Source organism: Rhinatrema bivittatum, chromosome 7, assembly GCF_901001135.1.
Source record: "Rhinatrema bivittatum chromosome 7, aRhiBiv1.1, whole genome shotgun sequence".
Lineage (NCBI taxonomy): Eukaryota > Metazoa > Chordata > Amphibia > Gymnophiona > Rhinatrematidae > Rhinatrema > Rhinatrema bivittatum.
Genome location: NC_042621.1, coordinates 39,575,047 through 39,589,473, shown reverse-complemented (window position 1 = coordinate 39,589,473; position 14,427 = coordinate 39,575,047).

Here is a 14,427-nt window from a genome sequence, read left to right as displayed (position 1 = left end):
TGGTAATTTAGCAGGTTAAACGCGTGGCTAAACTGCAGGTTAAAAAGGCGATAGTCGGGGCACATGTTACTGAATGGGATGGAATAGCTAATCCGATCGTTTACATCTCATACACATGCCACGGGCGGAAAGGGTTACCCGTTGATTTAAAGAAGCGGTAAGGATGGGTTAAAAGGGATAGTGAATCGCAGGTTGGACTAACGCGGCCAAATTGTGAGTAGAAAGCGGGTTAGAAGCAGGGTAACCGCGACTGCACTTTACTGTATTGGCCTGTAAGTTAGTACCTGCGGCTTGCCCAAAGTCACAAGGAGCTGTAATGAGATTTGAACCTTGGTTCATAGCCCACTGATCTAATCCCAAGGCTACTTCTCTACTCTGCAGGGGGAATGTCCTGCAACCAGGTGTCAAGGAGTGTGAGCCCTTGAGCTGTGGTGAGATTAACACTGCCTGGCTGGTGAACCAGCAGGACCCCACAGACAGTAGGCAGACTTGCTCAGACTGGAATCAGAGCTAGCTTTCACCTACACCAGCCTCAACCCCGCAGGTTGAGCCCCTGGATTCTGAGGCCAGCAGGATTTAGGAAAGGGTCCCATGGAGAACGGACAGGTGGGTTTTAGAACCAGGACAAAGGTCAGGACAGGTGAGGTCAGGCAGCATCAATACCCAGGCAGTGGTCAAGGATTCAAAAGGCAGTCTGAATGAGAAATAGGCAAGGAGCAGGGCAGAAGACCAGGCAGGCAAGGAGCAGGACTGGAGAAGCAAAGCACACTTCAGGCAAGGCATGCAGGAGCCTTGTTGCTGAGGTACCGAGAAGGAGAGTGGCTAGGGTTTAAATACTGTTAGGTTTCGTGGACCCTTGGCCCGAGGTGAACGTTATTGCTGCCTGAGGGGTAAGACCCCACAGGTCCCCACCGTTGGGAGGCGAGGTCAGCTGCAGCAGGGACACGACTATGGTTCAGTAGAGAAAGAGATGTCCTGCGTCACTGCCATGTGATCGCAGGTGCCTGCACTGAGGTATACTGCAAGGCACCCTGAGGAGCGGGACGGAGAAGCACAGTTCAGAGGAGTCGCAGTATTTGGCAGGTCTGGAGATTTGATGTACCAGAGAAGGAACCTCTAATGCAGAGGTGCGCTGGGCAGCCCCCAAGGAGCGGGGAGCGCAGAGACAGAATCTCTGGAGGAGTAATGTAGAGACTGCTCCGAGGGGTGGGACAGCGTAGCAACAGAGCCTCTGGTGTAATGACATAAGGGCTACCCTGAGGAGCGGGGAAGCGCAGAATCAAGTCTCCGATGTAGTGACGTAGACTGCCCCGAGGAGCGGGAAAGCGTAGAGTAAAGCCACTGGTGTAGTGATGTAGAGGCTGCCCCAAGGAGTGGGGAAGTGTAGAGTCAAAGTCTCTGGTGAAGTGACGTAGAGACTGCCCCGAGGAGCAGGGAAGCATAGAGACTGGATCTCTGATTGGCAATGCTGAGGCTATCCCGAGGAGCGGGGAAGCCTAGAGACCAGGTCTCCAGAGAGGATGGGCGAGCAGGTACCCGCGCAAGAGTCCAGATCAGAGAGTGGAGAGCCAAGGCAGGAACCACGGGTCCGAAGAGACAGGAACAAGAACCAGAGAGGTCAGGGAACTTGTTGCTAAGTTAGTTTGCGTAGGCCAAGGGAGGTGCTTAAATATCTCAAGGTAATGATGTCATCAGTCGGGGACAGCCCAGGAGTTCCCTCCATTGGCCCTTTAAATAGAGAACAGATGGCGCATGCGCCTAGGAAGGCCGGGAGTCAGAGCGTGGGTCAGCGGCGTCCTAGCACCATGTGGAGCAGGGAGGATCAGGAGCAGCGCAGCAACAGTGGCTGGCCAGAGCCGTGAGTTCACCTGGAGTGGAGGGCCAGGCATGGCAGGATGTGAGTTGGGGCAGCCATGGCCGCCCGTGGCCAATGGTCATAACAATTCCCAGCTATGCTGACAACATCGGAAGGTTCTACAACTGATTCCCATCACAGAGCCTATTTAGGTGGCCGGAGAGCATGCGTGTATGCATGCCTAGGGAAAGGTGGCCAGTGCCCTGGAAGAGGTAATGGCATTTCTTCCACAACCTAGGTTGTAGCATACCGGGGTGAGTGAGGCCAGTCGCAGGGCCTTCCCATGACTGGCCAAATGTTACACCAGGATTCTCTTGAGAGCTCTCTCAAGGTGGACCGGGCTAAAGGCCTAGTCCTAGACTTTTAAGGAGGGTCTAACAAGCAATCCTTTACATACTTCACCTGCTGATGTGGTGCACCTTGATGGGCCTGGCCAAGGATTTGACTGCAGATATTTTGTACTTTGCACACAGTATCCTCATCATTTTTTGACTGCACTTGCTACTTTTTGGCTAAGTAGGGGCGGCTGAATATCCAGCCCCACTGAACAGCCGCCACTTAGCCATCCTGAAGTTAGTTGGATAAACTTATCCTGCTAATTTTAAGATTGCTGGATATATTAATAACAATATCAATCATCAATATATTAATATCAATATCAATCATCGAAACAGAAAAACTTCTCAGAAAACTAAACCCAGCTCGTCATGAACTAGACACAATCCCAATCCAAGCCCTAAAGGAAATAGCATATATTATTGCTCCTCCCATCTCAGCAATAATAAACAAATCACTCTATGAAGGAAAACTCCCTGATAATCTAAAAATCGTAACAATTAAACCCATACTAAAGAAAAAGCATCTAAGTACAGATGACCTCAACTACCGACCAATTTCAAACTTGCCTCTCCTCGCAAAGCTGACAGAGAAAGCTGCGCTCAAACAGCTCAATGAACACGTTGAAACCAACAACATTCTACACCCCAACCAACATGGTTTCAGGAAAAATCGGAGCACAGAAACCCTCCTACTCACCTTATACAACACAATAATAAGAGGATTTGACAATGGCCAAAAATTCATCCTTATCCTCCTGGACCTCTCCGCTGCATTTGCACAGTTGATCACAAAAACCTTATACACAGCCTAGCTAACATCGGCCTAGCAGACAAAAACCCTTAAATGGTTCACATCTTTCCTTAAAAATATACACCCTTCAAAAATATACACCCTTCAAAGTAATCATTAACAACAACTGATCTGATCCCATTCCCCTTGAAACCGGGGTACCCCAAGGATCAGCACTGTCCGCCACATTATTCAATATATACCTCACACCCCTCTGCAACCTCCTCTACAAGCCTCGGCATATTGTACCACATGTACGCCGACGACATACAACTAATCATACCCGTAACTGATACCATCAAAAACGCAATGAAAACTTCAGCTACATACCTAGACAAAATAAGAAATATGCTAAACCATTTGAAGCTATGTCTTAACATGGAAAAAACAGTGTTGCCTTCTTAAGAAAAAACAAACAGGAATCAACACAAAACACACAATACAAATCGACAACTCAAACATCAAATTAAGTGACAATGTGAAAGTCTTTGGAGTATGGTTAGACCCTGAGCTTAACCTCAAAAAACACATCTCAATGAAAATCAGAGAAGGCTTCCACAAGCTGGCAATATTCAAACACCTAAAACCCCTGCTGTTCCAACCCGAATTCAGAACAATTCTTCAATCACTCATATTCACCAGCTTTGACTACTGCAACTCGCTAATGATAGGATTACCCAAATCTACAATCCGACCACTCCAACTACTTCAGAACGCAGCAGCCAGAATACTTACAGGACACATAAGATCTGATCACATCACCCCAATTCTAAAAGACTTACATTGGTTACCCGTGAACAGAAGAATTGAATATAAAACCCTGACAATAATACACAGTGCAATTCACAACAGTGAAAACACTGGCCTAAATAACATATTTCAGTTACACGTATCGCAACACAACACTAGATCTACGAACAAATTAAAACTTGACATCCCAACAATTTCAAACGCCAAACATGCTACAGTAAGAAACAGAGCCATCTCCATCGCAGGTCCCCACCTCTGGAACTCACTACCAGAACAACTAAGATTACAAAATAGCATCAAAACTTTCAAAAAAGACCTTAAGACATGGCTATTCAGACAAGCCTTCAAAGATGGGATTGGCTAATCAATCCGTCTCAATCACCCTTTCATCTCCCATATCCTCACGGTTGTTTAAGAATCTCAGACATATCTACTAAACATACCTTTACGGTCATCGAAATCCTTACAGCGATACACCCAAGATATACCCCTAGAATAGATGCTAACCCGAACTCTTTCACTTCCATTACCATGATCTACACCATAACATAATCCCTTCTACTATATCCTGATCGATGATTTGCCAGTTTTTTGTGTTTAGTGTTATTTTTAACCATATTTTACCTTGTTAAATCCCGTCATATACTAGATCGTCAGTTATAAGCCCTGACATTGCCAGTTTAATGTATTGTGATTCTATGCTTTTCTTCAAATGTACTATGTTGTTACAATTGTAAACCGGAGTGAAGGCATCTAGCTAAGCCCCGGTATATAAAAACGATTAAATAAATACATAAATAAATACATAAATATTCAGCAGTGCAGCTGTGCTGCTGAATATATGGGCTAAGCTAACTGGATGAGTTAATCTGGTTAACTAGCCAAGCCACACAGCAGTTCAATATCTACCGCCTAATGTTCATTCTTCTTTGCCTGTTTTCCATATCTTCCTGATTATCCTGCAATTCACAAACACTGTTTCAATTACTTTATTCTTTTGTAAAAGCATGCTGTACTGTCTTATCTGTTCTCCAATATAAGCCTCATTGCTTTTGCTTCTGCCTCTGATTTACATATCATCTGCATGGTGGAGGTTGTTTGCTCTATCTACATGCGTCAGTTTAATCTTCTGGATTAGGACTGCCCGATCTGCTTTGGTCACTGGCGCATCTCTCACACACAATCTGATGAGTCAAGACTTACAGGGGCAGAGTCCTCCATCTCCACTTGGCCACTGTCACCAGAGGGCAAAGACCTCTGAACTTGGCTAAAGTGGTTGCATAGCTTTTAGTTGATGCCATCAGAACTTTTCTTTTAAGAAAACCCTGCACGGCATAATGAAGAGCTTGACCACCTGAACGAGAGAAGCCCAGAACTATAACTCTTAGTATGAAAAGAGTTGCATGTGGCCTGCAAAGCAACTTAAGCCCGGTATGGCAGGGTAAGGGCAAGTTATCGTTTTCAATTCAAAGCTTTTTCAGGGCATCAGTAATCTGCCTCCCTTACCTTCCCATGTGGTCTCTCAGGCCATAAATTTCTTCCCTCTGCTTTCCTGCTTTCCTGCTGCACAGCTAAGGCTTTTCTTCACAGCCTTTAGTTTATCCTTTTATGTAATCACAAACCGTCTCAAGTGTTCAGGGGACTCAAAAGAATTGCCACTCAATCCAATTGCATGGAATGGAAGTGCAGGCTTTAAGACAAGAGGATGCATGTCTGACCTCTCACATAATAAATCGACTACTAGGGCTTCCTTCACAGTTCCAGCTTAACAGGCCTCTAAAGCGCCTTGTGGTGCTGGCACAAGGGTCCTGCTCGCAGGTTCACACATCTACTAAATTGCCATGTACAGAGATGTAAAAAAATAGGGTAGTTTTTAAGAATCTATCCAAAGCTTTCTCAATTCCACTTTAATCATGCCACAGTTGTGACAACTGTTTTGTTTTTGTTTTGTTTTTTTTTTCCTAAGCCTCATTCTGCCAAAGGTGAGTAGGTACTTCGTGCTTCGGACTACAAAACGTTGGAAGCATACAGAAAATCATCACTATTTTTTTCATTTAATCTAATCAGACAAGATCCCCCAGTTACCAACCAGATGCTATCTGGTTGGATAGCTGACTAAATTTCATATTGCTATAGTAAGTCTGGCTAACAGCTACGTATAAAGTTAAGGCTCAAGTATAAGCTACTTCCTTATTGCGCTTTTGCTCGGCTTCAAATCAGGAAATCTGCAAAGTGGTTACTTAGTCCTCTATCCCAGTGCTTCTCAACCCAGTCCTCAGGGCTCACTAACCAGTCAGATTTTCAGGATACCCACCACGAATGGGCACAGGACATTTTTGCATGCACTGCTTCAACTGTATGCAGATCTATCTCATGCATATTCATGGTGGGTATCCTGAAAACCTGACTGCCTAGGTTTTCCCAAAGGACTGGGCTGAGAAGCACTGCTCTATCTACACATTAATTAAACTTTACTATTAGACAACTCCCTCAGGTACATAAAAACATAAGACTTGCCATACTGGGTCAGATCAAGGTCCATCAAGCCCAGCATCCTGTTTCCAACAGTAGCCAATCCAGGTCACAAGTACCTGGCAGGATCCCAAGGGTAGATAGGTTCCAAGCTGCTTAACCCAAGAATAAGCAGTGGATTTCTGCAACTCCACCTTAATAATTGTTAATGGACTTTTCCTCCAGGAACTTGTCCAAACCTTTTTTAAACGCTGCTACTCTTAAGTAGCTTTGGCCAGACTTCAACTCTCCGCCCCTCCCCCAAAAGCTACACTGCTCCAGGTTGTAATTACTCCAGCAAACATAAAGAGAGAAATATTTATCTTGCAACTCTCAGCTTGGGAGTCTCCAGTTGTTTAGCTGAATTTAGCCCTGCTTATCCATGAAGAAAGCAAAGTTGCTTACCTGCAACAGGTATTCTCTGTAGACAGCAGGACAATTCACCCACGCAATCTTACCTCTCTGAAGAGTTAAAAGTTAGCTTGTGAAATGATTGAGGAGACTTGCATAGCAGCGACTGTATGGGAATTCCTATGCATGCTTGGAAAGCCTTCTAGATCTTTCTCAGCTCTGAGAGAGCATGTACCATGATGGCATGGTCCTGTGAGTTCACCCACCTGTTTGGCTGATTTGTCCTGCTTTTCACGGAGAGCGCCTATTACAGGTAAGCAATTTTGTTTTTTCCAGCTTACAAATAACATATGTTTGAGCAAGTGTCCATTTCTTGTTCCAGGATTGTGGCTGAAGTTCTTTATGCTGGAGTACATTCCCCCTGCGATATCCATTTTCAGTCCAAGATCAATCTAGAGACCTGTTTTTGCTGCATTGTTTATTGGGTGTATATTTTTGCAATTATTGGGAAGTTTGTAGGATGGTTGTGATTAATAGATTTTACTAGTGGTCTTTGTAAAAACAGGCAAGCTTTGTTTACTGAAATTAAAGTTACCAGTAACATAGAGATTTCAACATCGCTAAGGCTGAAGACTATGCAATAATCAGCAGCTAGCCCTACTACTGATATCACTTCTATAGCACTAGTCAATATACAAACCTTGCTCAGCACAGCCTTCCTGGTTAAAAATTGCTTTGATAGCCAGTTGCATATTGTTATGTTCTGGTATGTTCGTGGACCCTGGATTGTAGTGAGAGTTGTCTCCACTCACAGGGAGGAGCCCTGTGGGGACTCACCATGATAGGCGTGGCCTCAGCTGAGATGGACACAGATAGTAACGAGACTTTATTAGACTGGAATGTAGGTGAAATACTCACCGAGAGGGAAGGAAGACAGTCCAGAGTAGCAAGGTGGCTCAGTGATGATATCCCTGGTAGCGGCCCGCAGAGCGGGGTATGCCAGGGAACTCCTCCTCCAGATGATACATTTCTTAGGTAGATCCAGTAGTGGCCCGCAGCATGGGTTACGCCGAGAATCAGCACAATCGTTGATAAGAAAAGTGCAGGAGGGCAGCACAACTGGGTAGATGAAGGTACTCTGAAGTATAGAAGATGGTTTGCTGAGGTGAGCACAGTAGTAGTCTGAGACACATGGGTACACCGGAGGTTCCGTCGTCAAGATGGTATCAAACGTGAAGCGTATGCACAAGGCAGAACGAGGCTGGGTCCCAATCAAGAGTAGATGGATTCTCCAGGCAGGAAGACCCTCTGAGGAGTGGATAGCCAGAACGCAACAAGGCCCCTGAGGAGCGGGTACCTAAAGCGTCCAAGACCCCGGTGTTCAGGAACAGTTCAGTAAAGCGAATAGCGAAGCGTCTCTAAGTGGAGTGGAATTCAGCAGGAAGGAAGTCCTTGCTAACTTGTAGGATGCATAGGCCGGATAGCTTAAATACACTGGCGGGGAGGTAGCGTGGGAGACGGACGTAGGTTTCCCCTGCTCCGTGCTTCGCCGCCTCATCAGCCGCATTAAAATAGCAGCTAAACCTACAACACTCTTTTTTGCATAGTTAGCAATTCGGGGCCACACCGTAATTGACAATGACGACGCGATTGATTCGTAAGGACAAGGGGAGAGAGAGAGAGAGAGAGAGAGAGAGAAAGCTCAGGGACAGGATCTGTCATCTTCCTCTGAGGCCACGTCGTCAGTGCCGCCACAATCAATATTAGACCTGGAGATCATAAAACTCGCAGTGGTAGCAGCGCTTGGTCCGGAACTGAAAACCATAGCACAGCTGCACTGCTGAATATATCCAGCTATCTTAAAATTAGCAGGATAAATGTATCCAACTAACTTCAGGATGGCTAAGTGGCAGCTGTTCAGCGGGGCTGGATATTCAGCCGCCCCTACTTAGCCAAAAAGTAGCAAGTGCAGTCAAAAAATGATCAGGCCCATCAAGGTGCACCACATCAGCAGGTAAAGTATGTAAAGATTGCTTGTTTAGACCCTCCTTAAAAGTCTAGGACTAGTCCTTTAGCCCAGTCCACCTTGAAATAGCCCTCAAGAGAATCCTGGTGTAACATTTGGCCAGTCATGGGAAGACCCTGCAACTGGCCTCACTCACCACAGGATGCTACAACCTCGGTTGTGGCAGAAATGCCATCACCTCTTCCAGGACACTGGCCACCTTTCCCTAGGTATGCACACACGCACACTCTCCGGCCACCTAAATAGGCTTTGTGATGGGAATCCATATAAGTCTCAACGTTTGAAGGCCCCAGGCCCGGATGGCTACCCTGCTGAATTTTATAAATGCTTAATTGATAAGGTCTCCCAACCTCTAGTGTCCTTATTTTCAGATTTAGTTACTATTGGGAGTTTCCCTGAGCAGATGAACCGTGCTCTTATAACTCTTATTTCCAAGCCAGGGAAAGATCCACTATTTCCCGATTCTTACCGCCCGATCTCATTACTTAATTTTGATCATAAGCTATTGGCAAAAATCCTGGCAGATCGATTGGCTACTCTCTTGCCGTCTCTTGTGGATACTCATCAAGTTGGCTTTGTAAGCAAACGCTATGCCCTCTCTAACATCTGCCAGGTGCTTTTGGTGATAGAAATGTACCATGGCGCACACACTCCGTACTAGGGATGTGAATCGTTTTTGAACGATTAAAATTATCGTCAGATAATTTTAAAATCGTCCTAAATTGTCAGAGTGCACGATACAATACAAATGCCCCCGATTTATCGTCATAAATCGTCCTAAATCGTTAAATAGGGCACGGGAATTATTTGGGGGAGGGCGGGAAAACCGGCACACCAAAACAACCCCTAAACCCACCCCGACCCTTTAAAACCAATTCCTTACCCTCCCGAACCCCCCCAAAATGTTAAATTACCTGGTGGTCCAATGGGGGGGGGTCCCGGCGCGATCTCCCGCTCTCGGGCGATCGGCACCATTTTGGCTGCCACTAATTAAAAAGGCGCCGATGGCCCGATAAAAAAAAAACCCACCCGACCCTTTAAATCGAACCCCCTTAGCCTCCCCCACCCTCCCGACCCCCCGCCCGACCATCTTTACTCATCAGCCCCTATTATACTATACTCTATAATAGGGGCTGATGAGTAAAGATGGCCGGCGCCATCTTTAAAGATGGCGCCGGCCATCCAGTGCTCCTACCATGTGACAGGGGCCGGCCAATGGCACGGATACCCTGTCACATGGTAAGGGCAAAGGGGCATCGGCGCCATTTTATTTTAGCGCAGCTGATGCCTGGAAACGGGAAATCGCTTGCCGAGGCCCCCCTGGACCACCAGGTAATTTTAAAAGGTTTTGGGGGGCGTCGGGAGGGTGGGGGAGGCTAAGGAGGTTCGATTTAAAGGGGTTTTTTTTAGCGGCGCGGGCCTCCCTAAAAAAAAAAAATTAGCGATGTGAATTGGAATCGGAAACGATTCCAATTCACATATCTTATCGATCAGATTTCCCCCCCCCCCCCCCCCCAGCCGAACCTGATCGTTAAGACGATCTGGCACACGATTCACATCTCTACTCCGTACCTCGCTGTAAGCTTCGATGCTGAAAAAGCATTTGATCGGGTAGAGTGGAATTAGTTGTTTTCTCTTCTCAGGCGAATGGGCTTTGAGGGGTTTTTTTTTTTTTTTTTACAAAGCAACCCAGCTGTTGTACGATGCACCGCAAGCATCTTTACTGGTGAATGGGGAGCGATCTGAGTCTTTTCATATTTTGCGTGGAACTCGACAAGGATGTCCTTTGTCCCCTTTGCTCTTTATACTTCAACTGGTGCCGTTACTAGTGGCTATATAAGACACTCCCAGAATCCAGGGGGTGCGTTTCGGGGAGGAAATATCCAAATGCGCCACGTTCGCGGACGACTTGTTAGTTTTTCTTACAGATCCTATGTTATAATTACTGTTGCTTCTAGACCTGTTTGGAGCATTTAGTGTTTTTTCGGGCCTCCGGTTGAATAGGGAAAAATCCTCCGTGCTAGCCTTCCCTGACACACTCCACGAACGTTGGCAGGATGGGTTTCCCTTGCAGTGGGCTGACCGCACTTTTCACTATCTGGGGGTTTTCTTGTCCACGGACCCTTCCCAAGTTTGTTTTGTTTTTTTTTAATTTTTAATTTTGCAGTTTCAGATATATTACAATCATTTATCAAGGTAAACAGATCTAATTAACAATTCTCTTTCCATATATTTACCATCGTAATCAATCCTAAATCTCAAATTTTTTAAGGTAATAAGAGAGGCGGACTTCCGGCGATGACGTCAGCCGTGCTGCAGCGCTGAGTCTCATCTCCGCAGCCCTCTCCCCCTAAAACAGCCAAAAATGTGAGCAATCTGCAGCGAAATCCCGTCCCCGCTGTATCGGAGGGCCCCTGGGATCCGAGGGAGGCTGGAGGACCGCTTAGTGGCATGGTGAATTTTTTTTCTTTTTGTTGTGGGCACACGCTGATTCGGAGGGGCGGCGGAGTCAGCCTGCAGCCCCGACCACGAGGTCCTCGGAAGTCCCGGCATTTCTCCTGCAGTAAATCTCCCTTGGTGGCGGCGTTTTTTTCATCCAGGAGCTCCTGCCTGATCCCTGTGCCTGGGGCTTTATAGTCTTTGCGTTGGTTTGGTGCGGGGGATGCGACAACGCAGCCATCGGACGATTTCTACCCCACACCCTCGACCATCCAAAATGGCCGCCGCACTGGAGAGCCCCAGGATCCAAGCCACAATATCCGACGACATCATCAGACAAATAACAGGCAGTGTGACGGCAGCGTTGGAGGTGAGCCAGCTAAAGATCCAAACTTCCATGGATGGCATAAGGGAGACCCTGGAGGGGCAGACTCGGCGGCTGGAAGGAGCTGAACAGGCCCTTTCTGACCAGGGGGACAGGCTTACGGAGGCGGAGAGACGGGTGACAGAGTTGCAGGCTACCCAGGCTACTCTGATGGCTAAATTAGAAGATCAGGAAGACAGAAGCCGTAGAAATAATATCAAAATCATTGGTTTGCCTGAAACGCTCAAGGAGGAAGATTTAGTGCAATTTGTGGAGACTTGGCTCCCTGAACACCTGGGCCTGCAGTACGCAGGAGATCGTCTGCGCTGTGAGCGGATACACCGTATTGGCCCTCCCAGGGCGCCCCAAGAGAGGCCTCGGCCAGTTATGGCTCGCATTCTTAACTGGGCGCACAAAGTGCAGCTGCTCCGGGCGTTTCGGAAGGTGCCCTCAGTGGAATATCAGACACACCGGGTGCTACTCTTCAATGATTTTTCGGCGGCCACAACGACGCTTCGGAAAGAGATGACGCCATCCTGCACCGAATTACATAAACGGGGCATTCGTTTCGCCCTCCTTTACCCTGCGAAGTTGCGGGTGCAGCACGACAATAAAGTGCTTTTCCTACACACAAGGGCGGAGGCGACTGCGTTTATTGCTACGTTGCCGCAAACAGATGCACAGTGATTTAGTTTTGGACCATGAAGACTTTCTTTTGCAATCTTTTCTCATCACCTGCAGCTGTTTGGGATCTTAATGGCGACGGCTTCATGGACCTCATGGACAATTTTGCCCTTACGGTTTATAGACCGCATGGAGCCTAGCAGCAGATGAACTGTCCCCACATCACCTGATCGGCAGGGTTACACTCTGCTCCGCTATGCTGTTAGGTGGTGGTATCTTATAGCGGGGCGGTGTGGGATATTAGGTTACTGTTTCTAAAATGTTGTGTTCACAGGTTTGGCTTGTTGGAGAGGGAGCGAGGGGGGGGGGGGCTGGAGAGAAGGGGACCTTGGTCCGCTCAGAAGAGGGAGGGCGGGGGGTTTCGTGCTTCTTGGGGCCGGTTGGAATGAATGTGACAGTGTGGATGTTGGTATGGCTGGGGGGAGGGAGGGGGGAGAGTTGGGGAGTGGGGAGGGGTTGGGGTAAGGGGATGGAGAAAAAATGTGAGAATTTTGGGATTGAGTTCATGAAGCAGGACTGCTGTCTTTTTGCTGGGAGAGGTCTGGGGTTTTGGCTGGGAGGCCCCAGATGGTTGCGAGGTACGAAACTTGAGGCCTGGGTGAGGGCTTGGTGGTATTGTCTCTATCCTGAACGAAATGGCGCAGGTTAAGGTAACTTCCCTAAATGTAGACGGGATTCACTCGCCCATTAAGAGGAAAAAACTGCTAACGATGTTTCAAAGAACTAAGTCCCAGGTTGTATTTCTCCAAGAAACGCATTTAAATGAGGTGGAGCATGGGAAGCTGAGGCGGGAGTGGGTGGGGCAGTGTTGGTCCTCCTCCTATTCCACACGCAAACGAGGCGTTGCCATTCTAATGCACAAGCAACTATCTTTTCAAATGACACGAACTTACCATGATAAGGAGGGGAGATATGTGATAGTAGCTGGAACTCTCAACCAGCAGCACATTGCGTTCTGTAACATATATGCACCTAACATATACTCTCATGCGTTTTTCACTCAGTTGGTGAAGCTGCTGAGCGCATTGTCTGGGTACACTCTCATTGTGGGTGGTGATTTTAATGTCATGGCAGATAAACAGCTGGACTGCAATCCCCCTAGAAGGGCTACAGCGCTCGACGGGACTCAGGGGGTTCCATTTTTATGTCAAGAGCTCCAACTACTAGATGTGTGGCGGGTATTACATCCCACAGAGTGGGATTATACTTTTTTCTCCAACCCTCAGCACTCATATTCGCGCTTAGATTACTTCTTAGTAGCTGATCAACTTTTCCCGGTAGTGGAGGGGGCCACCATAGGAGCCATTGATGTGTCTGATCACGCGCCCATACACATGCAGGTGTCTATTGGTAACAGGCAGAGAGGGGCTTTTTCCTGGCGTATGCGGCCTGACTTATACTATGATACTGCATTTCGTACTCATTTCCCTCTCGGAAACCATACTCAAAGCCCTGGACAAAGGACAGCCCCACATACTCGCACTTCTAGATATATCAGCGGCATTCGACACGGTTAACCACAACATACTCATTAAACGCCTCAAGGAAATTGGCATCACGGACAACGCCCTTCTTTGGCTGCAGTCTTACCTACACGACAACTGGCCGCAATGAATCCAAACCAGTCAAGCTATCACAAGGAGTACCACAAGGCTCATCCCTCTCCTCAACCCTTTTTAATATCTACCTCATACCCCTCTGCATACTGCTCTCCAAACTGGGCATCCAGCATTTCATATATGCAGACGACGTCCAGATACTCATACCTATAACAGACTCAATCACTAACGCAATGAAGACTTGGAAATCTGCTTTGTCTGAAATAAACAAATTACTCACTGACAACTTTCTGGCACTCAACACCAACAAAACCGAACTACTCATCCTCTCTCCCCCTAACATTCCCACACTCAGCATTTCCTCCCCCTCGCCACCAGGCTGCCCTCCCACCCAATTTGTCCGCAGCCTAGGCATATGGATAGACAACCACTTTAACCTCAAAAAATTCATATCTAACACTATAAAGAGCGGATTCTTCAAACTACACACATTGAAGAGAATCAAACCACTCTTACACACTTCTGATTTCCGAACAGTACTGCAGGCCATGATCCTATCCAAACTGGACTACTGCAACGCTATCCTACTAGGCCTCCCAAAAAATACCCTTCAACCGTTACAGCTCCTACAGAATGCTGCCGCCCGTATTCTCACAAATACTCACCGTCATGACCACATCACCCCAGTTCTTCAATCCCTACACTGGCTCCCAGTAAACTCCAGGATAATCTACAAATCCCTCACCCTCATACACAAAGC